This window comes from Gadus chalcogrammus, chromosome 7 (genome assembly GCF_026213295.1).
Source record: "Gadus chalcogrammus isolate NIFS_2021 chromosome 7, NIFS_Gcha_1.0, whole genome shotgun sequence".
Lineage (NCBI taxonomy): Eukaryota > Metazoa > Chordata > Actinopteri > Gadiformes > Gadidae > Gadus > Gadus chalcogrammus.
Genome location: NC_079418.1, coordinates 5471285 through 5497721, shown reverse-complemented (window position 1 = coordinate 5497721; position 26437 = coordinate 5471285).

Genomic DNA, 26437 nt, shown 5'->3' with positions numbered 1-26437 from the left:
TGGAGCGACATTCACACTCCTGCTTTTATGAAAAGAGGAAATAACTATATATATATATATATATATATATATATATATATATATATATATATATATATATATATATATATATATATATATAATATATAATTAAAGGGAAAGATAGTAATCTCAACTAATGTAATAATAATTTGTCAAACTTGATTTGTTAATGTGTTTTTAGGAACAGAATAGTCGAACAAAAACCTATCTATTCATTTGTATCAATAAAAATGATAAACAAATACAATTAAAATACAATGCAAGGGTCTAGACCTTTGAAATTGTTCGATCCCCAAATTAGCCTTAATTTGCCATTTTACAATGTACTTCAGTCCCCAATCTATTTTTAAAGAAATGCATTTGAATTGTTGATTTGCATCACATAAAATGGTCCACACTTGTACTGTATGGAATGACAGGGGTCCACTGTTGGCTGATACATAATGACAGAAGTTCTCTCTTAGATAGCATAGAGTGACGTTCACACTCCATCATGGATGAGTAAAAAAATAAATAAGCAAAATGCATAGTTCTTAAGAGGTAATAACAATCTAAATATGATATATATATATATATATATATATATTGTGTTATTTTGCAAGTAAAGTTGCCCCAACAATGTCGTCATTGTGGCTTGTCATGAACACAAATTTCTAAACTTAATAAGGGTTTTATTTCTTTACAACTACAAACTTGTGTGCTTAGTCTACGGTTAAAGGAATGCATTTTATCTGTTGATTTGCATAACATAAGTTTTTCTAATGACAGGGGTCCACTGTTGGCTAGGACAAAATGACACAAGTCCCTTCTTAGATAGCATGGAGCGACATTCACACTCCTGCTTTTATGAAAAGAGGAAATAACTATATATATATACATAAACATATATTTAAGCAATAGATCACGCCAGGCTGTGGTATGTGCTCATTATACCCAAGGGCGTAACCACGCATTCTTTGGGGGGGTCGTGTCCCCCCCAATGTTGAGAAAATACTAACCTGTCCCCCCCAATATACAGAAGGATAAAATGTAAAATATATGTTCTCTTTTTATGAACCCTGTCAATGGATCGGTCTCTTGTTATGTCTTATTTATTTTCAATTTATTTCCGTTTGTTAAGTGTGTGAATCCCCCCTCCTAATTGTACACTTGTGCGATTTAGTTTGAAACCACCTCGCGACTTTCTGCGTTGTCATGGTTACCCCACACTCTTTCCCCCCCCCCCCCCACACTCTTTCTTCAGTGAGAGCCAAGAAAGTAAAGTTGAGTAATGGAGGATTTGAGGTTACCTAAAAAGCAGAAGAAACTGGACCAACAGCCAAGCATACGCAGTTTTTTTAAGACAGTAAGTAACTTGATACCGAGCTTTGAGTAAGCAAATAAAACGAGTAGCCTCGTAAAAGCAGAATATTATATAGCTCATGAAGGTCAGTCGCTGTTCTTTTGATAAAATGACATGGTTACGATGCAGGCAGCACAGAGAGAGAAGGAGAGAGACAGGCATGCTGAAAGCAGTGCCTGTAAAGTTATTTAACGTGTTGGAGAGGAGGTAATGGACAATTTAAGGTTACTTAAAAAGCGGATAAAACTGGACCCGCAGCCGAGCGTACACGTTTTTTTTTTTCTCCAGACAATTAGTAGCTTGATACCGAGCTAAATGTGTGAGCAAATAAAACGAGTAGCCTAATTAAAATATGAGTCGCTGTTTTTTTTTATAAAATGACGTGTGGTCACAATGCAGGCATCACAGAGAGACAGGGAGAGAGACAGGCAGGCTGAAAGCAGTGGCCAGACAGGGACATGCTCTGGACATGCAGGTGATAAGGTGAGAATTTTGAATGTGAGACTAGACAGCCTTACAACATTGTTTATAACCTGGGCCTACATGTCAGCAATACATAAAAGTAGCCTACTTCTAATACAAGCAGAATATATAGACCAAAATGATCACGAAGGTCAGCCACTGTTCTTCTGATAACATAATGACATGTGGTCACAATGCAGGCAGCACAGACAGACAGGGAGGCAGAGAGGCAGGCTGCTTTTTTTGTTAAAGTCTGTACATCACAAAAGTACATCAGTAGTTGTCCTAATTAAAATAACATTAAAAAAACATGCTTTGGGTATGTGGTATTTTTCCATTGGAAGCTATCCTTTTTGCTACAGTACTACTGGAAGAGCATAATTGTAATTGGTAGGTGTGTTTAAGGTCAGTAAGCAACTAACCAAAACAAAGTGTGTGTGTATGTACAACCCGGTATCACGCAATTGCGTGCTCCTGCGCACGAACGTTAATCTATTGAAGCGTGTTCCCGAGCACGATAGTCCGACTTTTTGCGTGTTACACAAAACGAAATGTAAACCAATGCATTCTGAATGGGAGTGTTCTAAGACAATTAACGTGCTCCACAAAACGGTACGAGAGAGAGAGAAAGAGAGAGCGGGAGGGACAGAGAGAGAGAGAGAGCGAGAGAGGCTTCAGAAAGGGTGTGCGCAGATAGTACAGTGCACCCTAGTTATGTTTATGCCAAAACCTATATATATAATTAGGCTGTGGAAATTGCAATAAGTTAAGAACACAACTTCGCACGTTGAGCACACAGCCGTGTGACTCGTTTATTTTGTAAAAAAGAAAACCGGAAAACAAAGCGTGCTGAAGGTAAACAAATCCAGCATGGTCTGTGACGTCATGAGACGCACGTTAGTTGAAGGGGGGGGGGGGGGGGGGGGGGGACACACGTTTGTTGAGGGGGGGGAGACACGTTTGTAGGGGGGGGGCACGCGAGAGTTGGTTTTTATTGAACGCTCGACAACGAGAGTTGGTTTTATTGAACGAGACTTCAACACGGAACAGCTGCACGAAACGATGGTCACGTCACTCTCGGTGACGGTGTCGACAATAATGAACACACGAACAATGTTAATAGAACAACACACAACCACATAACATCCCGAACCCATTAACCCCACTTAATCCTAACAACAAAACAAGTTAACAAAAGCCCCATTTGTCAACTGAGAACCCCAATTCCCAGAATCCCCCGCGGCTCCGGAACACGGCGTAGCTTATATTAATCTTTATTATCTGAATGGGAAATGCAATATTTTAGGACAGATACACCATTAAACGCGTTTCTAATGACATTTCTAGCGAGAAATGTACATTTTCCTTACATAATCTTCAGTCAGTGAATGTGTATGATCTTTATTAATCTTTATTGTCTGAATGGGAAATGCAATATTTTAGGACAGATACACGATTAAACGCGATTCTAATGACTTTTCTAGCGAGAAATGTACATTTTCCTTACATAATCTTCAGTCAGTGAATGTGTATGATCATTATTAATCTTTATTATCTGAATGGGAAATGCAATATTTTAGGACCGATTCACCGTTAAACGTGTTTCTAATAACATTTCTAGCGAGAAATATACTTTTTACTTGCATAATCTTCAGTCAGTGATTGTGTCTGATCTTTAGTTTTATAGTTATTAGGATTTGATCGGCTCGCTCGCATGTTTCAACGACGTCAGGTTGCTTTCGCTAAACTAGCAGCTCACGTGCTTCCTGCGTTTGTGTTATTAAACTGTTACTTTATGTAACTTTTAATGATATCATCTTGTTACAAACACGTATATCTGAGAGCCAACCCAGTCGCCAAAAGCATACGTTGACAGTGTACTTTTCGTGAACACTGGATTACGTCGCATTTCAACATAAAATAGCGTGTTATACACACACACACACACACGCACGCACACGCACAGACACACACACACAAGCACACACATGCATGCACAGACACACAGACACAGACACACACACACACACACACACACACACACACACACACACACACACACACACACACACACACACACACACGCACACACTCACACGGTGCATTTCGCTGCTAAAACAACAACAAAAAAATATTCCCTCAAATATTATTACTTTCAAAACGTTGGCCAAAATGGCCAATAATATCATTTTTTATTTGGGATGCTTCTAGGACATTTTGGGTGGATTTTGAACGGTATGTGGGGGGCACGTTTTTTGCAGGACCTGGCAACCCTGCGCTGTTGCCCGAGATCTGGATCCACCCCGACGTGGTGCCGTCCCCTTTTGACCTTTTGACCCCAAACTTCTGGGGGAATAGCTGAATCAATTCATTAGTCAATCAGAAGCATGTAAATATGTTCCCGGTGGCGTAAGAGTACGAACAAGGTGTCCTTCAACATCTACGCTTCCAGGAGATTGCAACGGTGCCACACATGAGCATATTCAAACATGTTTAATGGTAGTAATTAGCTGTCGAAATTGGAGGCCTTAATCAATACTGAGCAGCTATTGATTTGCTTCCCGATAAAGATTTGTCACAAATTACATGTTATTTAGCATCTACACGTTGAGCTGAGTCCAATGACACCAAGAACGACACTCTAGCTAATGGTAACATGTATTTTACATGGTACACCTAGGTCTAGGACATGATCTCGGTGTAGCAAGAGGCCGAGCTTGATCTCATTGGACTCAGCTTAACGTGTAGATGCTAATTAACATGTCATTTGTCAAAAATCTCCATCGGGAAGCAAATCTATAGCTGGTCATTATTGATAAAGGCCTCCAAAATCGACAGCTAATTACTCCCCTGAAACATATTCAAATATGATCATGTGTGGCACTGTTGCAATCGTCTCGAAACGTAGATGTCAAAGGACACCTTGTTTGTTCTGTTGCACCACCGGGAAGATATTTTCATACTTCTAATGGATTGATTCATGTTTTAAGGTTCTCGGAGTGAGACTTTAAATGGCTGCAGCAGAAGTGTTGAGACGAAAGATGACATCAAGAGATTTATAGAATATTCCCATTCACATTATGATTCTTCGTCGTAACATCCGACCAAACATCCTTTACATTCACAGAACGAAGATTATGAAAGCCCAGGCTCAGCAAGTGCTCCATCTCGTTGCACCTGCACCTAGCGGCTCGCTTGCAAGATTTTGGCCTGAAGTTCTTCCCAGACCTACACCCTAGCCATCCAACATGCATATCTGAGAATCAGGCCTCTCTTTAATAATGACAAAAAGTTATGAGAGAAACACACATTAACTTTTTGTTATCTCATAAGCGGCGTGGTGCCGGCTCCTTTTGACCTTTTGACCCCGACTTCAAAAACGTGGCCACAGGCCAGCTGTGTCTACACACCTTTAGCCACAAATGTACACCTCCATCCCACAAAAAATGGGGACTAGAAACTAACCTCTGTCTTATGTACATTTACTGTACTGTTGGAGGTCACGCCCCTTTGCCGACCTTTTCGAGATAGCTAGGGATGCTAAAATGTTTACACACATTTCCCGGGGCCCTGTGTACGACATATCCGAGATTTGGAGTTCTAGCCCTTAGAGAAAAAAAGTTTTCCCAAATGGAGTGTCATTTGGACAAAGCCCCTCAGAAGTGTAGCCTGCAAGACCTAATGGTTCAGAATGTGGTGGAAAAACAGTTTTTGAGATAGGAAGGTCCTACCGCCCTGAAATTTGAATACCTTATTCTAGGGCCTAACTGGGACCTCCGCACCGAAACTTGGCCCGGTCGGACCCCGAGGGCAGGAAGGGGGGGCCCTTCCTGCCCGAGACTTGGCCCGGTCAGACCCCGAGGGCAGGCCCCCCCTTCCTGCCCTCGGGGTCCGACCGGGCCAAGTTTCGGTGCGGAGGTCCCAGTTAGGCCCTAGAATAAGGTATTCAAATTTCAGGGCGGTAGGACCTTCCTATCTCAAAAACTGTTTTTCCACCACATTCTGAACCATTAGGTCTTGCAGGCTACACTTCTGAGGGGCTTTGTCCAAATGACACTCCATTTGGGAAAACTTTTTTTCTCTAAGGGCTAGAACTCCAAATCTCGGATATGTCGTACACAGGGCCCCGGGAAATGTGTGTAAACATTTTAGCATCCCTAGCTATCTCGAAAAGGTCGGCAAAGGGGCGTGACCTCCAACAGTACAGTAAATGTACATAAGACAGAGGTTAGTTTCTAGTCCCCATTTTTTGTGGGATGGAGGTGTACATTTGTGGCTAAAGGTGTGTAGACACAGCTGGCCTGTGGCCACGTTTTTGAAGTCGGGGGTCAAAAGGTCAAAAGGAGCCGGCACCACGCCGCTTATGAGATAACAAAAAGTTAATGTGTGTTTCTCTCATAACTTTTTGTCATTATTAAAGAGAGGCCTGATTCTCAGATATGCATGTTGGATGGCTAGGGTGTAGGTCTGGGAAGAACTTCAGGCCAAAATCTTGCAAGCGAGCCGCTAGGTGCAGGTGCAACGAGATGGAGCACTTGCTGAGCCTGGGCTTTCATAATCTTCGCTCTGTGAATGTAAAGGATGTTTGGTCGGATGTTACGACGAAGAATCATAATGTGAATGGGAATATTCTATAAATCTCTTGATGTCATCTTTCGTCTCAACACTTCTGCTGCAGCCATTTAAAGTCTCACTCCGAGAACCTTAAAACATGAATCAATCCATTAGAAGTATGAAAATATCTTCCCGGTGGTGCAACAGAACAAACAAGGTGTCCTTTGACATCTACGTTCGAGACGATTGCAACAGTGCCACACATGATCATATTTGAATATGTTTCAGGGGAGTAATTAGCTGTCGATTTTGGAGGCCTTTATCAATAATGACCAGCTATAGATTTGCTTCCCGATGGAGATTTTTGACAAATGACATGTTAATTAGCATCTACACGTTAAGCTGAGTCCAATGAGATCAAGCTCGGCCTCTTGCTACACCGAGATCATGTCCTAGACCTAGGTGTACCATGTAAAATACATGTTACCATTAGCTAGAGTGTCGTTCTTGGTGTCATTGGACTCAGCTCAACGTGTAGATGCTAAATAACATGTAATTTGTGACAAATCTTTATCGGGAAGCAAATCAATAGCTGCTCAGTATTGATTAAGGCCTCCAATTTCGACAGCTAATTACTACCATTAAACATGTTTGAATATGCTCATGTGTGGCACCGTTGCAATCTCCTGGAAGCGTAGATGTTGAAGGACACCTTGTTCGTACTCTTACGCCACCGGGAACATATTTACATGCTTCTGATTGACTAATGAATTGATTCAGCTATTCCCCCAGAAGTCTGGGGTCAAAAGGTCAAAAGGGGACGGCACCACGTCGGGGTGGATCCAGATCTCGGGCAACAGCGCAGGGTTGCCAGGTCCTGCAAAAAACGTGCCCCCCACATACCGTTCAAAATCCACCCAAAATGTCCTAGAAGCATCCCAAATAAAAAATGATATTATTGGCCATTTTGGCCAACGTTTTGAAAGTAATAATATTTGAGGGAATATTTTTTTGTTGTTGTTTTAGCAGCGAAATGCACCGTGTGAGTGTGTGCGTGTGTGTGTGTGTGTGTGTGTGTGTGTGTGTGTGTGTGTGTGTGTGTGTGTGTGTGTCTGTGTCTGTGTGTCTGTGCGTGCATGTGTGTGCTTGTGTGTGTGTGTCTGTGCGTGTGCGTGCGTGTGTGTGTGTGTGTGTATAGCACTCTATTTTATGTTGAAATGCGACGTAATCCAGTGTTCACGAAAAGTACACTGTCAACGTATGCTTTTGGCGACTGGGTTGGCTCTCAGATATACGTGTTTGTAACAAGATGATATCATTAAAAGTTACATAAAGTAACAGTTTAATAACACAAACGCAGGAAGCACGTGAGCTGCTAGTTTAGCGAAAGCAACCTGACGTCGTTGAAACATGCGAGCGAGCCGATCAAATCCTAATAACTATAAAACTAAAGATCAGACACAATCACTGACTGAAGATTATGCAAGTAAAAAGTATATTTCTCGCTAGAAATGTTATTAGAAACACGTTTAACGGTGAATCGGTCCTAAAATATTGCATTTCCCATTCAGATAATAAAGATTAATAATGATCATACACATTCACTGACTGAAGATTATGTAAGGAAAATGTACATTTCTCGCTAGAAAAGTCATTAGAATCGCGTTTAATCGTGTATCTGTCCTAAAATATTGCATTTCCCATTCAGACAATAAAGATTAATAAAGATCATACACATTCACTGACTGAAGATTATGTAAGGAAAATGTACATTTCTCGCTAGAAATGTCATTAGAAACGCGTTTAATGGTGTATCTGTCCTAAAATATTGCATTTCCCATTCAGATAATAAAGATTAATATAAGCTACGCCGTGTTCCGGAGCCGCGGGGGATTCTGGGAATTGGGGTTCTCAGTTGACAAATGGGGCTTTTGTTAACTTGTTTTGTTGTCAGGATTAAGTGGGGTTAATGGGTTCGGGATGTTATGTGGTTGTGTGTTGTTCTATTAACATTGTTCGTGTGTTCATTATTGTCGACACCGTCACCGAGAGTGACGTGACCATCGTTTCGTGCAGCTGTTCCGTGTTGAAGTCTCGTTCAATAAAAACCAACTCTCTTTGTCGAGCGTTCAATAAAAACCAACTCTCGCGTGCCCCCCCCCTACAAACGTGTCTCCCCCCCCTCAACAACGTGTCCCCCCCCCCCCCCCCCCCCCCCCTTCAACTAACGTGCGTCTCATGACGTCACAGACCATGCTGGATTTGTTTACCTTCAGCACGCTTTGTTTTCCGGTTTTCTTTTTTACAAAATAAACGAGTCACACGGCTGTGTGCTCAACGTGCGAAGTTGTGTTCTTAACTTATTGCAATTTCCACAGCCTAATTATATATATAGGTTTTGGCATAAACATAACTAGGGTGCACTGTACTATCTGCGCACACCCTTTCTGAAGCCTCTCTCGCTCTCTCTCTCGCTCTGTCCCTCCCGCTCTCTCTTTCTCTCTCTCTCGTACCGTTTTGTGGAGCACGTTAATTGTCTTAGAACACTCCCATTCAGAATGCATTGGTTTACATTTCGTTTTGTGTAACACGCAAAAAGTCGGACTATCGTGCTCGGGAACACGCTTCAATAGATTAACGTTCGTGCGCAGGAGCACGCAATTGCGTGATACCGGGTTGGTATGTATGTGTGTGTGTGTGTGGGGGGGGGGGGGCGGGGCAGACATTACATTATTACACTATTCCTTTAGTTGTGAATTCAAATGGTCAATGTAGTCCTCGAAACTATGTTCTAAATGTCCACATTTTCATATATAAATATAGAATTGTAGGCAATGCACTTAACAAATAATAATAAAAAATTGGACCCCCCCAATGTCTAAACCATGGTTACGCCCTTGATTATACCACTGTTAAGGGGCGTTGTCCGGCGCCGACGCGCAGCGGAGGGCCGGCGACCCCCTTCACAGTGGTATAATGAGCACATGCCACTGACTGAAGTGATCTATTGCTTTTATACAATGGTTACTGTTATGGCGAAACGAAAGTCATAGACACACTACATTTAAAAAGAAACCAAGAAAGTCAAAATAGCCGTTTTTATTAAAGAATACAAACAGGTAGTCCCTCCTGGCTGCCGCTATGCATCGACGGTCGCTATGCAACACACTTTAGCGTCCCTCCGAGAGAAGGCTCCGATAGAGCGGTTTGCCGGCAATTTATTTATTTACGCCGATTTTAGGCTTCAGTGAACTGTGAACTGTGCTATTGCTTTTATACAACTGTTAAAATTATGGCAAAATGACTCCACACACACACTAGTAAAAATACTAGTAAATATATTTCCCCGCTGGTGAATCCCCTCCTCAATGGTCAAGTTAAATCTCTGTGTGATAGTTTCTTACGATACTTTGTAACGGTTTCCTCTTCAAGGCGCGGAGTGATACTTTCACAAAATAATCGGGCGTCATAGCAGTTGTGTATACGCTAATTATACAACAGTTGGGAACCAATCAGATCGCTGGATTTAGGTCCCCCATTGTATAAATATGTATATATATATATAATATATAATGTAAGGGAAAGATAGTAATATCAACTAATGTAATAATAATTTGTCAAACTTGATTTGTTAGTGTTTTTAGGAACAGAATAGTCTAACAAAAACCTATCTATTCATTTGTATCAATACAAATGATAAACAAATACAATTAAAATACAATATGGGTCTAGATCTTTGAAATTGTTCCATCCCCAAATTAGCCTTAATTTACCCTTTTACAATGTACTCTATTTTTAAAGAAATGCATTTGAATTGTTGATTTGCATCACAGGAAATGGTCCACACATGTACTGTATGGAAGGACAGGGGTCCACTGTTGGCTGATACATAATGACAGAAGTTCCCTCTTAGATAGCATAGAGTGACATTCACACTCCAACATGGATGAGTAAAAAAATAAATAAGCAAAATGGATAGTTCTTAAGAGATAATAACAATCTAAATATGATATATTTAGATTTTTATTATGATATATTTATATTGGCTATTACAAAATGACACAAGTCCCTTCTTAGATAGCACTGAGCGACATTCACACTCCTGCTTTTATGAAAAAGGAAATAACTATATGTACTCTGAGGAAAAGATAGTAATCTCAACTAATGTAATAATAATTTGTCAAACATGATGTTACTATGTTTTTGTAACAGAATCTTAAGGCTCAGCTTTAATGGATTGCTTAAGAATTGTCAAATATGAAACTGTATTAAATAAAGAGCTAACCAGAAGGCAAAGGACCAGTCAGCAAGAGGATGGCTAAATAATCATTAAAGTCTCTCTAAATACTTTTAGGGACAGTTGAGTGACCAGCAACCATGCGCTTCACAGATCCTAACTTTAAGCTTAAATTGTGGTGAGTGCTGCCTCTGAGAAGTGAGAGACTTTTTAGAGCGGGGGAGGGTTGTTGCTCTCGTCTCGTATCGTGATGGGGGGATGGTTACCTGAGTTGACGATGGTCGTTAGGCCTTTCTACGGTGAGTTTCAAGGTTGCTAACTTGTCTCTGGCAATGCAACTGCAGACAGGTCGGCTTCCAGTTTTATTCTAGATTCTATCAAACTAGCAGGATTATTCTTTTGAATTCTAATAAATTGCTCTGATCATAATAAAATACTAATTTAACTATAGAGATACAGTAGGATTTTGTTACTGTACCATTTTTTTTTCTAATCACCACATTATATACCGCTTTTAGGGAGGGGGGGGATGTGGAATGGATTTACATACTTTATGCTACTTAAAGGGGTAGTTCGGAATTTTGGACATAGGGCCTGATTCCCAAGTGAGCATTGGTATTCTTTATCATTGGAGACAGTTTTCAACACATTTCACTCAGTCCTTCTAGTTACAGAGTTCGCTCGTGCTAGGCTAGCGCACGTCAACGGGCAATGCTAGCCTGCTATTAAAAACAGTGTTACCCACTCCACAGTACACCCGAGGTAAATCAATTATAACGCCAGACTATAGATTTAAATGTCTGTGTTGATAGAATAATGTTAGAAATAAAACTAACCTTGCATCGCATGAATCATCGAGCATGACACTCTAGCAAATGGTAACATGTATTTTACATGGTACACCTATGGTCTAGGACATGATCTCGGTGTAGCAAGAGGGCGAGCTTGATCTCATTGGACTCAGCTTAACGTGTAGATGCTAAATAACATGTAATTTGTCAGAAATCTCCATCGGGAAGCAAATCTATAGCTGGTCATTATTGATAAAGGCCTCCAAAATCGACAGCTAATTACTACCCCGAAACATATTCAAATATGATCATGTGTGGCACTGTTGCAATCGCCTCAAAACGTAGATGTCAAAGCACACCTTGTTTGCCCCGTTACGCCACCGGGAAGATATTTTCATACTTCTAATGGATTGATTCATATTTTAAGGTTCTCAGAGTGAGACTTTAAGCGGCTGCAGCAGAAGTGTTGAGACGAAAGATGATATCAAGACATTTATAGAATATTACCATTCACATTATGATTCTTCGCACGACCTGCAGGTTAGAGAGACTGAAATAACCCCCAAAATGAGTAATAATGTAAAAGCAGCCAAGTCCCACAAATTGCTTGAACTATTTAATTCATTCCATTGTTTCGTTGATATGCATTATTGAAAAGTTTCAAGCATATGGATTTAATGCAATATCCACAAACAGTTCAAAATGGTACCATGATATGCGGTCACAGGTACATAGTTATCACCTGACAAACATGTCACGGGTTGAAATCAAAGGCAGTACAAATAAATAAAAATGTAGCTGAAGTTTCAAATGTCTTGTTTATTGTATCAACCAGTTAATTTCTCTTTTGAGATAGTCACCAAAAGTCCAAAAAAGTTAAACGCAAGGTCACAGGCTAACAGTGGAGCTGTGTTGGGAACCAGCAGCCAAGAGCTTCCATGGAAACTTTCTACCCATGTTAAATAGATTTAGTTGGCAGTTCCTTTTCTGCCCATTCTTTTTTAAACTTGTGGAAGCACTTTGCAGTACTGGGTGACACCATTTCTAACGGCAATGGAGCTAGATTCTAAAAATATCAAAAGATGCCCAAAGCAAATACCTTTAACCCATAGTTGTGTTTTATCAAATTAAAACATTTGAGTTTCATTGACCACAAATTGAGCAGAACTATTTTGCATACAAATCTTTAAATAGTTTAACCACATTAAGAAAAATACATTCGTTAATATTTTTTATTAGTGAAGCCACAAGTTTTGCACATTATCCAAACAGAATACCTGAAATGTTGATATTTTCAGCCCTTTCGGGTTAAAACAAGAGAAAAGTACAACCTAAGAGTGAAAAGTTTGGGTTAGGTGACCTATAGTTCAAAGATGTCCCAAGTTTTGCGATCGTAGTTACTGGCTGCAGTCTTGGATTTTATAGTTCTATATGAATAGATTCAATTTACTAAACTATTAATCATGCTTCAGAAGAATTAACCTTTCTTGGATGGCAGGTCTACCACAAGCCTCCATTGCCACAACCTCCAGATGGCTTACGACCTACGGCAACTCCTCGACTACTGCAAGCCAACAAATTGGCTCTTGCACACCAGACACGCATTATGCTTTATTTTAGGTTTTCAAGCATCTTAAAATACCCAAATCATCGCTCCAATACACAAGTCAGCTAATGGCCTACAAGGAAATGCTGAAGCTAGTGTTGGTGATGGCGATAGAAATGGACAAGCTTGCGTGTACAAATATGCAACTAGAATTGCAAGGTTCGCAGCCCAGTTGCATAAGTGGTCGCAACCGTTGGATTTTAAGCGAGGGTAAAAAAAAAAAAAAAAACTTCCCACAAACTAGTCAACATGGTCAATTGAAAGCCTGTACAAAACGACCCTGGAATAGTCAAATGCAGCTTTACAGCGGATGAATTAAGCCAAATTGCATGAACATCCAATGGTAAACAGTATAGAAATGCAATCAAGGTTGCACTCACACTAGGCCATCTGGCCGTGGCCGTCGCAACTGTGGCCTGGCCACGGTAGGCTCTTGTACATACGCCATCACGTCGCTAGCATCCCAACATTTCTACCAAACCTTAACCAACTAGTGAAAAATGGAACAAAACTTTAGCACACACCCAGTGACTAATCACCTTGTCCAGGGGTGTTCCAACGTGGTTTACCAGAGGGCCTTGTGGACTTAAAGTAAGCCACACATTTGACAGACGGCACCGAATGACGTTAAACTAAGCTAATCTACAGGTTACCAGTGCTAGTGCAATTACATGAGCATTTTGCACAATATTTGTACTCCAATGCTACGTAAAGCAGGCTTCTTCAGAAACCCGTAGCCTGCTACAGTGAAGGGCAATTGTAACAAATCCTGACCAAGACCGAAAGATGGCTCTGGAAGCCACTACGGCCCACGCAGCAGATTACTGCGTGGACCGTGGTGGCTTCCAGATCAACCCTTCGGTGGACCATTCATACACATGTATTCCAAAGATGTTTTGAAGACACTGGAGACCGATGGCACTAGATTCCTTTGAAGACTAAGTTGGTATGGGGGGGCCCAAAGGGGGCCCCCCCATAGATCTTGTCAGTCATCTAACACCTGTTAAGAAAAACACACACACATCACAAGATACAAATCAGCAAAGCTAGGTTAACAAACAGCGGTGACATGCATGTCAAGGTGCAAAGAGCAGGGATACTGATGGCTTGTGTCTGAGGAGACAGCCCAAAAACGTCAACATTTAATAAAGGAAAATAACTTTTACTCACTGCGGTGGTCTGTTTCGAAGAGCCATGTTGGTAGCAATATTTGTCTGGGCTGTTCAGTCAAATGCCCACAAAAACAAACACGCAACAACGCATACTTTCAGTTTGTATAAAGTGACAATAGTGATCTGCAATCTAGATCGAAAATTTTCAACCCTCACTAAACTCAACCTCGATTAACACAGGCCGATGCGAAAAGTAAACCAAACCCATTGTGGTCACCTTTAATAAAGGTTGCGTGACAGGTGATCTCAATTAAGAGCTAATCAGAAAGAACCCACTGATCGGCCATGAGTGAGACTATCAAAACGAGGACGAGGATTTAACGGAATTGTTACCATTCAAATTCAAATTTCTTTATTATTGGATAGGGTATGATATCAAAAAAAATAAAAAGTAAGTAATTTGACACTTCTGGGATGAGCCAATGATTCATCTGTTTTGAAGGTTTTGTTGGAGACAAACAAAGAATCTTCAGGCAACAGATGTGACAGCTGTGACTGCTCTCTCTCTCCTTCGTCTGCTGGGTCCTCTGTGTTTGCCTACCTGCTACAGGTAGCCAGTGGGCGGGGCTGAGAGGCTTGTCAGCTGATGAGGTGCTCCTATGCAGGTCTGCCACGCAGGCTTTAGCCAGTCTCTCTCTCTTTCCACAGAGGCTGGTGGGCTTGGGTTCTGTTTAGGGTGGTTCCTTAAGGGTTTGGACTTTTGGATTGGTTCCATGTTTTGTTTTATGTTAACACTATTCAACATCCCCACAGCACACTTTCCACTGCCCATATACATAGGCTAATCAAAATAATTGTGTGTTTGGTCAGTAGTTCAGTTGGTTGGTCATATATGTTGGTTTGCTGATCAGGTTTGGTTTGTTGCATTTTGTTTGGGTATTTCCAACATGGTAAAGATGGTTTGTTGTTCCCAGTATTTGTTTTGTCTGTCTGGGTTAAGTTTCCTCCGTTCTGGCTCGGTCGGTCCTTGTGATTTTGGTACTGGTTTTCTGTCCAAACCATATAATCGCACATTTTCTAATCTTCCATACGCTACACTAATCCCTTTACAGATTTCATGATACTTACTTTATTCTAATAAATAACTTTCATTAGATCCCGATCTTTGCTCTGACCCGAGCCTCGTCTTAATGCAGCCAAGGAGATGGAAGAGCGTTAATTATGAATTATGAATAATTATTAGATGATTGTGTTGTACAATGAAAGACAGTAAAGATTCAATATGAATGGCAAAATAAGGATGGGATTTTATTTGAACAATAAAATATGTGTTGGGCAAATTATAGAGAGGCTGAGATTATAGATTTCATATTCAAAAGGCGAAGGGGTGAAAAAATTTAAGAAATATATTTAAGAAATATAGGCCTACTCAAAGCCCAAATCATTGATATCATACCCTATCCAATAATAAAGAAATTTGAATTTGAATGGTAACAATTCCGTTAAATCCTCGTCCTCGTTTTGATAGTCTCACTCATGGCCGATCAGTGGGTTCTTTCTGATTAGCTCTTAATTGAGATCACCTGTCACGCAACCTTTATTAAAGGTGACCACAATGGGTTTGGTTTACTTTTCGCATCGGCCTGTGTCAATCGAGGTTGAGTTTAGTGAGGGTTGAAAGTTTTCGATCTAGATTGCAGATCACTATTGTCACTTTATACAAACTGAAAGTATGCGTTGTTGCGTGTTTGTTTTTATGGGCATTTGACTGAACAGCCCAGACAAATATTGCTACCAACATGGCACTTCGAAACAGACCACCGCAGTGAGTAAAAGTTATTTTCCTTTATTAAATGTTGACGTTTTTGGGCTGTCTCCTCAGACACAAGCCATCAGTATCCCTGCTCTTTGCACCTTGACATGCATGTCACCGCTGTTTGTTAACCTAGCTTTGCTGATTTGTATCTTGTGATGTGTGTGTGTGTTTTTCTTAACAGGTGTTAGATGACTGACAAGATCTATGGGGGGGCCCCCTTTGGGCCCCCCCATACCAACTTAAGGCGGCTGCATGCTTCAGCGTTGGTGTTACGTTGTTGCGCAAAATTTACTCAAAGCAATTCATGCTCCCTTTTAGGTTGCGCGTGTTGCGCGTGTTGCCAAGCAATTTACCGCCAGAACAGTAGGTGGAGTAATATGTGGAGGAAAGTTTTTCGTTGAAGACGACCTCGAGAATGACGTCTTTGTCTGTGGGAGTCGTTGGTTTGTTTATGTGCCAGATCGTGTTCTCCCCATACACAGTGAATGATGGCAACAGACAGAGGAACAGGGGTGATGAAGTTGTTGATCATTGGGGTTGTATAAATGTGCATATCACTCTACATTTTAAAACGACATAATGTGTTGGCAGCAAAGTTAACTTCACTTCAGGTTAATGCTTTTGTATATGAGCCTGCCGGGTGATACTCCAGACAGGAAGTAGTAACCAGACCAGCAAACCAATCACAGCCTTGCAGGCTGGGCGACTCGCGTAAAAGCTTACGTAAAAAATGACGCAAGTCTAGAAAAATCGCCCGACGCACGCAAGACGTGAGAAGTCGCGCAAGGGGGGCGCAAGGGCGCGCAAGGGCCTCTTGCGCTTGCGCTTACGCTTACGTAACCGAGCATAAACCAGCCTTTAGTCTTCAAAGGAATCTAGTGCCATCGGTCTCCAGTGTCTTCAAAACATCCTCGGAATACATGTGTATGAATGGTCCACCGAAGGGTTGATCTGGAAGCCACCACAGTCCACGCAGTAATCTGCTGCGTGGGCCGTAGTGGCTTCCAGAGCCATCTCTCGGTCTTGGTCAGGATTTGTTACAATTGCCCTTCAATGTAGCAGGCTACGGGTTTCTGAAGAAGCCTGCTTTACGTAGCATTGGAGTACAAATATTGTGCAAAATGCTCATGTAATTGCACTAGCACTGGTAACCTGTAGATTAGCTTAGTTTAACGTCATTCGGGGGTTTCTGTCAAATGTGTGGCTTACTTTAAGTCCACAAGGCCCTCTGGTAAACCACGTTGGAACACCCCTGGACAAGGTGATTAGTCACTGGGTGTGTGCTAAAGTTTTGTTCCATTTTTCACTAGTTGGTTAAGATTTGGTAGAATTGTTTGAATGCTAGCGACGTGATGGCGTATGTACAAGAGCCTACCGTGGCCAGGCCACAGTTGCGACGGCCACGGCCAGATGGCCTAGTGTGAGTGCAACCTTGATTGCATTTCTATACTGTTTACCATTGGATGTTTATGCAATTTGGCTTAATTCATCCGCTGTAAAGCTGCATTTGACTATTCCAGGGTCGTTTTGTACAGGCTTTCAATTTACCATGTTGACTAGTTTGTGGGATTATTATTTTTTTTTTTACCATTGCTTACAATCCAACGGTTGCGACCACTTATGCAACTGGGCTGTGAACCTTGCAATTCTAGTTGCATATTTGTACACGCAAGCTTGTCCATTTCTATCGCCATCACCAACACTAGCTTCAGCATTTCCTTGTAGGCCATTAGCTGACTTGTGTATTGGAGCGATGATTTGGGTATTTTAAGATGCTTGAAAACCTAAAATAAAGCATAATGCGTGTCTGGTGTGCAAGAGCCAATTTGTTGGCTTGCAGTAGTCGAGGAGTTGCCGTAGGTCGTAAGCCATCTGGAGGTTGTGGCAATGGAGGCTTGTGGTAGATCTGCCATCCAAGAAAGGTTAATTCTTCTGAAGCATGATTAATAGTTTAGTAAATTTAATCTATTCATATAGAACTATAAAATCCAAGACTGCAGCCAGTAACTTGGATCGCAATATGTGGAAAGTATTAGTCTTCATTTGTAACAGAATAATTAACATGACTAACTGGGTTTCTTCCATTTTCTAACTAGGGGGACTTGACTGGTGAGTCTACTGGATTAATCAGTAGCGGTACTTTGCCCAACAGATTTGATGGCATGACTACAGGGTGACAAAGACAATTATTCCCTGCCTATCAAAAGAGACTTCTAAAACATATCTGCTAGAACAGTTCCTATACTTTTTGTATAATTTGGTCATGCTGCAAATTTACTTTTTGTAGTTGCTCCATATTTAGTTCTTTGACAGCCTCACCTGCTAGAAAAGTCTATTCAAATCGGCTAAATATAATGAACTAAATTAATAGCCATGAAATGTTGTCACTCATACTAATGGCAAATACCCCCTTTCAGTTGGTGGTTCAACACTGATGTCTCTCTAGGCTTGAGGGAGAGCTCACAAGTAAATTACACGAATGTCCTGGAGCAATTGGGAATACACTTTTATTTAGTCAGGGACATCTTTGAACTATAGGTCACCTAACTCAAACTTTTCACTCTTGTTAGGTTGTCCTTTTCTCTTGTTTTAGCCCGAAAGGGCTGAAAATATCAACATTTCAGGTATTCTGTTTGGATAATGTGCAAAACTTGTGGCTTCACTAATAAAAAAAATTAACAAATGTATTTTTCTTAATGTGGTTAAACTATTTAAAGATTTGTATGCAAAATATTTCTGCTCAATTTGTGGTCAATGAAACTCAAATGTTTTAATTTGATAAAACACAACTATGGGTTAAAGGTATTTGCTTTGGGCATCTTTTGATATTTTTAGAATCTAGCTCCATTGCCGTTAGATATGGTGTCACCCAGTACTGCAAAGTGCTTCCACAAGTTTAAAAAAGAATGGGCAGAAAAGGAACTGCCAACTAAATCGATTTAACATGGGTAGAAAGTTTCCATGGAAGCTCTTGGCTGCTGGTTCCCAACACAGCTCCATTGTTAGCCTGTGACCTTGCGTTTAACTTTTTTGGACTTTTGGTGACTATCACAAGAGAAATGAACTGGTTAATACAATAAACAAGACATTTGAAACTTCAGCTACATTTTTATCTATTTGTACTGCCTTTGATTTCAACCCGTGACATGTTTGTCAGGTGATAACTATGTACCTGTGACCGCATATGGTACCATTTTGAACTGTTTGTGGATATTGCATTAAATCCATATGCTTGAAACTTTTCAATAATGCATATCAACGAAACAATGGAATGAAATAAATAGTTCAAGCAATTTGTGGGACTTGGCTGCTTTTACATTACTCATTTTGGGGGTTATTTCAGTCTCCCCAACCTGCAGGTTGTTCGAAGAATCATAATGTGAATGGTAATATTCTATAAATGTCTTGATATCATCTTTCGTCTCAACACTTCTGCTGCAGCCGCTTAAAGTCTCACTCCGAGAACCTTAAAATATGAATCAATCCATTAGAAGTATGAAAATATCTTCCCGGTGGCGTAACGGGGCAAACAAGGTGTGCTTTGACATCTACGTTTTGAGGCGATTGCAACAGTGCCACACATGATCATATTTGAATATGTTTCGGGGTAGTAATTAGCTGTCGATTTTGGAGGCCTTTATCAATAATGACCAGCTATAGATTTGCTACCCGATGGAGATTTCTGACAAATTACATGTTATTTAGCATCTACACGTTAAGCTGAGTCCAATGAGAACAAGCTCGCCCTCTTGCTACACCGAGATCATGTCCTAGACCAGGGGTGTCAAACGTACGGCCCGCGGGCCGGATCAGGCCCGCGAACGGGTTTAATCCGGCCCGCGAGATGATTTTGTGAAGTACAGTATTGTAAAAAAAAAAAAAAAAAAAAAAAAAAAAATTATAAAAATCCTTCCTAGCATTACATGAATTGCATTGACTGGCACTGACTAATTTGTTGTACATTGAACTACTGGACAATTGTGTGTAACTGGAAGTCGCTTTGGAATGTAACGTAAAATGATCTGCTATTTTTCAATGAAAGAAACTGCTGTTCTTAATGTGTCCACTAGAAATCGCAATAGCAATTATGTTAAGCAAGCAAACTTTATACCGGGGCTGAGCAGGGAGCAAGTATAAACAGGTAGTGCAGCTAGCCCGGAGCTACCTTGTCGCTCTGCCTTATGCTACGGCCACACCAACCGCGTTGCTCGCAGTGGATACCGCGAGTACCGCGCCTAACCTGACGCTTGATCGGTGTGTGGTGGTTCAACGCTTCCACCGCGTCACCGCGCCACCGCAGCTAGATGAGTCCATGTCCATGCAAGTGAACGGAGCGTTCCCTCTTCGTCATAACTATCAAACCAAACATCCTTCACATTCACTGAGCAAAAATTATGAAATTAAAATGCACATTTCTCGCTAAAAATGTTTCCATAAACGCATTTAATGGCGTAACTATAACTATTTCCACCCAGAATAAAGAAAGATGTCGGCCGTGGCTGCGCTGGAGTCCGAGGTAGGAAACCCAAACGCCGCGTTTGGGTGCATGATAGAGTTTAGATCGGGTTAGATTAAATAATCTCTGATATAAATAACACTAATCGGGTTAAATAACTTCACATGGTGTGTCTGGTGTGTTTCCAGCATTCGTAGTGTTGATCAGCAGAGAAATAGTCCGCCAGGCTTACGTGCGTAATTACGTGCAACTTCCGCGCCTAAAGCCCCCAACGCAACGCTTCAACGCGTGTACCGTGCCTAGACCAATGGTTCCCTATGCAAAAATGCCGATTTTCAACGCCCCTACCGCGAGCAACGCGGTTGGTGTGGCCGTACCTTTATACTTCCAACATTATGCGCTTTGGCACTCTCATTGCCCCAAAATGTCTCTGTCAAAAAGACGAAAAGTGGACACAGTGCAGAGTTTTACAAGAAAAATGGTCATCGTACTTTTTATTCACGGAAGTAAATGGGAAACCTGTGTTTGGTGTGCTCACAGCATGTTTAATTTTACAAAATGATGCCATATTTTTACCGGTCCGGCCCACTTGGGAATAGATTTTCCTCCATGTGGCCCCTGGGCTAAAATGAGTTTGACACCCCTGTCCTAGACCATAGGTGTACCATGTAAAATACATGTTACCATTTGCTAGAGTGTCATGCTTGGTGTCTTTGGACTCAGCTCAACGTGTAGATGCTAAATAACATGTCATTTATCACAAATTTCTATCGGGAAGCAAGTCAATAGCTGCTCATTATTGATTAAGGCCTCCAATTTCGACAGCTAATTACTACCATTAAACATATGTTCGAATATGCTCATGTGTGGCACCGTTGCAATCGCCTGGAAGATGTTGAAGGACACCTTGTTCGCCCTCTTAGGCCACTGGGAAGATATTTACATACTTCTGATTGACTAATGAATTGTTTCAGCTATTCCCCCAGAAGTCTGGGGTCAAAAGGTCAAAAGGAGCCGGCACCACGCCGCTCATGAGATAACAAAAGTGAATGTGTATTTCTCTCATAACTTTTTGTCATTATTAAAGAGAGGCCTGATTCTCACATATGCATGTTGGATGGCTAGGGTGTAGGTCTGGGAAGAACTTCAGGCCAAAATCTTGCAAGCGAGCCGCTGGTCGCAGGTGCAACGAGATGGAGCACTTGCTGAGTCATTTCCTGTAGGGCTGGAGCCACAGGTTGAAGCGGATGAGTCCTTTGAGACCCCCTTTGATAAAAGGGGTTCTCATGTTGACCCTCAGTCACCTATTGCATCACTTCCTTTAGGGCTTCGGCCTCCTAATTGATCATTATAGTATAATTGAATGCCCTCTTTCATATATATGATACCTCCACCACTGGGACGTGGCAACAATTCTCCAAATCCATATGGGGGGGGATGCTTGTGGACAGTAGGGGTGTATACTCGACATAAATAGGAAGCAAACTCAGGAGAAGTAATGACATCTCACAAATATTTATTTAACAAATTGTTTCAATTTATAACAATCCAAAATCCAATGGCAAAACCCGTTGGCTTTTTGTCGAGGGAATCCAGGGCGACGCTCACTTCCGGGTTGGCCAACATACGTCATCCCTCCACCACTCTACTGTACAAACACATGTTCAAGTTGAATGAGAATAATAATAATAATAATAATAATTCTGCCATAGTATTTATTTAAGGGGGGGGGGGGGATACAAGTCTTTTGGCCATTCGTAGTGTTGATCAGCAGAGAAATAATTTGACGTCGCTTAGCAACGGAAGACGCTGGGGTAGACAAGTCACCGGACTACTACCCATGCAAGTGAAAGGAGCGTTCCACGGCATTGAGAAGACCCGTGTAATAAAGGCCTATAATATTTCTGTTTATGGCATAGATTTCTCCTCAGATTAGGCCAATAAACCAATGGTAAAATAAAAATAAAAACGCTTGATCAAAGGCCCGGCCCGAGTATAGTGGTGGGAAATCCGACCTGGCCCGCGTCGGGCTCGGGCTCGGGCAGAGAATCTAAACACTGACTGGAACTGCTTAGCAGGTGTCTGTAGGGCTATATCAAGAGTTAATGCACGCACTGCAGCCAATCAGAATCAGAGTATTCCCCCAGACCGTGGTCTACTCTAAACAATATTATTAGCCTGATTATATATATAGCCTATACATATATATAGGCAATATATATAATTAGGCAATATATATATAAATATTAGAGTTGTCAAGCGATTAAAATATTTAATTGTGATTAATCGCATTAATGTCTTAGTTAACTCACAATTAATCGCGATTAATCACCAAAAAATGATATATGCTAAATATCCCTTGATTTCTTTGTCCCATTAATTCTTCTCATTTTAATTCTCTTATCAACATGGTGAAGTGCATCGGCTTGCCTTGTGCAAATTATTTTTATTGATAACAACATTGGCATATACTGATCAAAACAGGACGATACAAAAAAAGAGCCTATAGTGCAATTAAACGACTGCTTTGAACAAATGTAATTTGAACATAGCAGTCAGGCTACTGCTTCTTTGTTTTGAGCCAAAGAAATGTTTTTTTTTTTTTGTTTTATTTTATAAAAGATTTGCGTTAATCGCGCGATAAAAATTTTGGCGCCGTTAAAATTGGTTTGCGTTAACGCCGTTAATAATGCGTTTAACTGACAGCTCTAATATATATACATATAGCCTTTGTGGTTTTGGCATAAACATAACTAGGGTGCACTGTACTATCTGCGCACACCCTTTCTGAAGCCTCTCTCTCGCTCTCTCTCTCTCTCGGTCCCTCCCTCTCTCTCTTTCTCTCTCTCTCGTACCGTTTTGTGGAGCACGTTAATTGTCTTAGAACACTCCCATTCAGAATGCATTGGTTTACATTTCGTTCTGTGTAACACGCAAAAAGTCGGACTATCGTGCTCTGGAACACGCTTCAATAGATTAACGTTCGTTAATCTATATCACGCAATCGCGTGATACCGGGTTGTACCTAGAGCATATGTCAGAACCTGCACAATAGTATACAGACCATCAAAGAAAGTTTGATGTGTAGAATTTTGTTTTTAACTTTGTGCTGTTAAACAGAGAGGATGGTCCCCTCTTGGATTGTACAGAATGACAGAAGTCCCCTCTTTGCCTGTTCAAAATGACACTGGTCCCCTGTTAAATGGTATGGAGCGACACTTACACTCCAGCATTTATGTATTCATTAGGGTAGGAAAAAAATGTTAACTGCTTTCTCTATAGTACAAAATAAATAATTTGCCATAGAGCCTTTACACAGTTCTTCCATAGTTCATAAGAGACATTTTGTCATGAGGAAAAAAGACTTATAGATAACAGGGCTAACTAGGGCTGTCAATCAATAAAAATATTTAATCGTGATTAATCGCATTATTGTCCATTTTTAACTTGCAAATTGCAAATTAATCGCCCATTTTTTAACCCTTCTAAATATATCTTAAAAGATGATCATAGATTATTGATGAGGATTACATTTATTCTTTTCCACACTTCATGAATAGATCCATGCAGAAGTGTGAGGGTCGCTCCATACCATTTAACAGGGGACTTCTGTCATGTTTTACAATCCAAGTGGGGACCATCTTTCATATTTTAGAGCACAAATTTTGTCTGTTCTTTGAATGTGAATTAATGTAAATCACAGCTTTTTCTAGATTATACTGTCATGTTGTACAATCCAAGTGGGGACCATCTTTTATATTTTCCCATGTAAACACATTGACAGAAGCAACAGTTGCAGTTGGCAAACACTCATTGAGTGAAACAATAGGCACAGAAAGCTCCCTTGCTGCAGTGAATGGAGTCCCCTCTTTGATATGTAAATATCGCTTAAGTATTCAAGTCCCCTCTTGGCAACTTCTTTAAAAGAAATCAAAAAAACACATTTGAAGTTATATTATGACAAAATAACTTAAAACTAAACTCTGTATTATGTTTTTGTATTTTTTAAATGACCAGAAATAGAGGTCCACACTTGGTCAATGAAAACCGATAGTCCCCTGTTGGTAGGGTAAACGTGTATGTGTGTGTGTGTGTGTGTGTGTGTGTGTGTGTGTGTGTGTGTGTGTGTGTGTGTTTGTGTGTGTGTGTGTGTGTGTATTTGTGGTTGTGTGTGTGTGTGAATGTATTGTCATAGTGTTTGCGTGTAGTTTAGTCTGTGAGGGTTTGCATGTGCTTCCCTTTATTATAAAGAGAGGTAGAGAGAGAGGTAAGAGAGAGAGGTAGAGATAGAGAGAGAGAGAGAGAGAGAGAGAGAGAGAGAGAGAGATCTCTCTGTCTATCTTTCTCTCTCTATCTCTCTCTCTCTCTCTCTCACTCTCTCCCTCCGTACCTCAAGGTGTGTCTAAAGTACCAGGTGTGCTGCATCGACCTTACCCGAGTGGACTGTGTCCTCACAGGTTCAGCCCTCTGGAAAGCAGCCAGAGAATTTAGCAAGACCGCTTACAACACATAGTCATGTACGGGGAATGGGTGAGAGAGAGAGAGAGAGAGAGAGAGAGAGAGAGAGAGAGAGAGGGGCCAAGAAAGAAGAGTTGAGAAAGAAATGGTTGGATTGAACATTCATTCACCGTGACCGCGGTGCGGGCACTCCCGCGACTCCCGGCCGCCACATCTCCCTCGGCACCCTGCGGCCCGGGCACCGTGACCTTAGGCACCGTGACCTTGGGCACCGCGACCACTCCTGTGTCTCCCGCGACTCCCGCCATGTCCCTTGAACAAATGAATGAATGGCCCGGGCACCGCGGGCCGGGCCGCGGTTTCAGGTCAGAAACCAGCATTTCCATTCCCCTATTTTTTTTTCATTTGTACTGCAATTGTGGGGTCGCTTTAAATAATATGCCATTCACAAGTTAACGTCAGACCTGCTGTCTGCAGTTTAAAAATAAAGTGACTAGATAATGCATGATGGGAAAAATAATATCTTGAGCTCTCTAATATGTATAGGTGGACATATTAGAGGAGGGCACTGATGTTGTCGCGATTGCTCTATGATTTGCTCTCCAGGCATTGGTTCTAAGACAGTTGAGGGGCGTGGCGAGCGGAGCTGGGCACCGCAACGTGGCACACCTGGACCTCATCAACCAATCACACGCCTTCTTAAGCCTGGCGGGGACTTCTCGTCGGCGCCAGATTATTCCGTCTCATTCGGTATTTTGGCTGACGTGTGTACATTGACCATCGATTCCCTAACCTGATTCTGTGATTACTAAACGTCGTGTATCCTTTCGCCAGTTCCTCGCCAGTGGACTACCCCGGACCGCAACTCTCTCCGGTGCCTCCGCCAGCTACGTCCCCTGCTCCTGTCTTCGCCTTGCCCGCTGGTTATCTTCTAAGTTCTCATTAACTGACAATAAATCGTGGATTGTCCGTACTGTCTCTGTCTCTGCATCCTGGGTCCTAACCAACCTTTCCACCAACCGTAACAGAATAATCTGGCCAACATGGACCCCGCGGAGTCAGACAAGGTTCGGCAGGCGCTATCCTCGCAGGGCACGAGGATCGGTCAACACGACGCCGCATTACAGGAGTTTTCCGAGGTTTTTCGAGGTTTCTCCGTCGGCATGACGGAGCTGGGAGCCCGTATGGAGCAGATTGGCTCCCAGGTCTCCTCCTTAGCCGCTCCCGGCTCGATCCATGGACCGGCAGTCTCCTCCGCGTCGGACTACGCTGCTGCGGCGCCCGTTTCCTCACCCAGCCAGCTCCGCGAACCGTTTATTCCTACTCCGGTCAGGTATGCGGGGGAGTTAGGCCGTTGTAGGCAATTTCTACACCAGTGCACCCTAGTCTTCGAACAGCAGCCGTTGTCTTACGCCAGCGACAGGACTAAGACTGCGTTTATGATGAGTCTGTTATCAGACCAGGCTGCCGATTGGGCGGTAGCGAACTCTATTAATAGACCCTCTCTCGCGCTTTCCTATGCCGATTTTGTTTACGAAATACGGAGGGTATTTGACCACCCGGTTCGGGGAAAGGAGGCCAG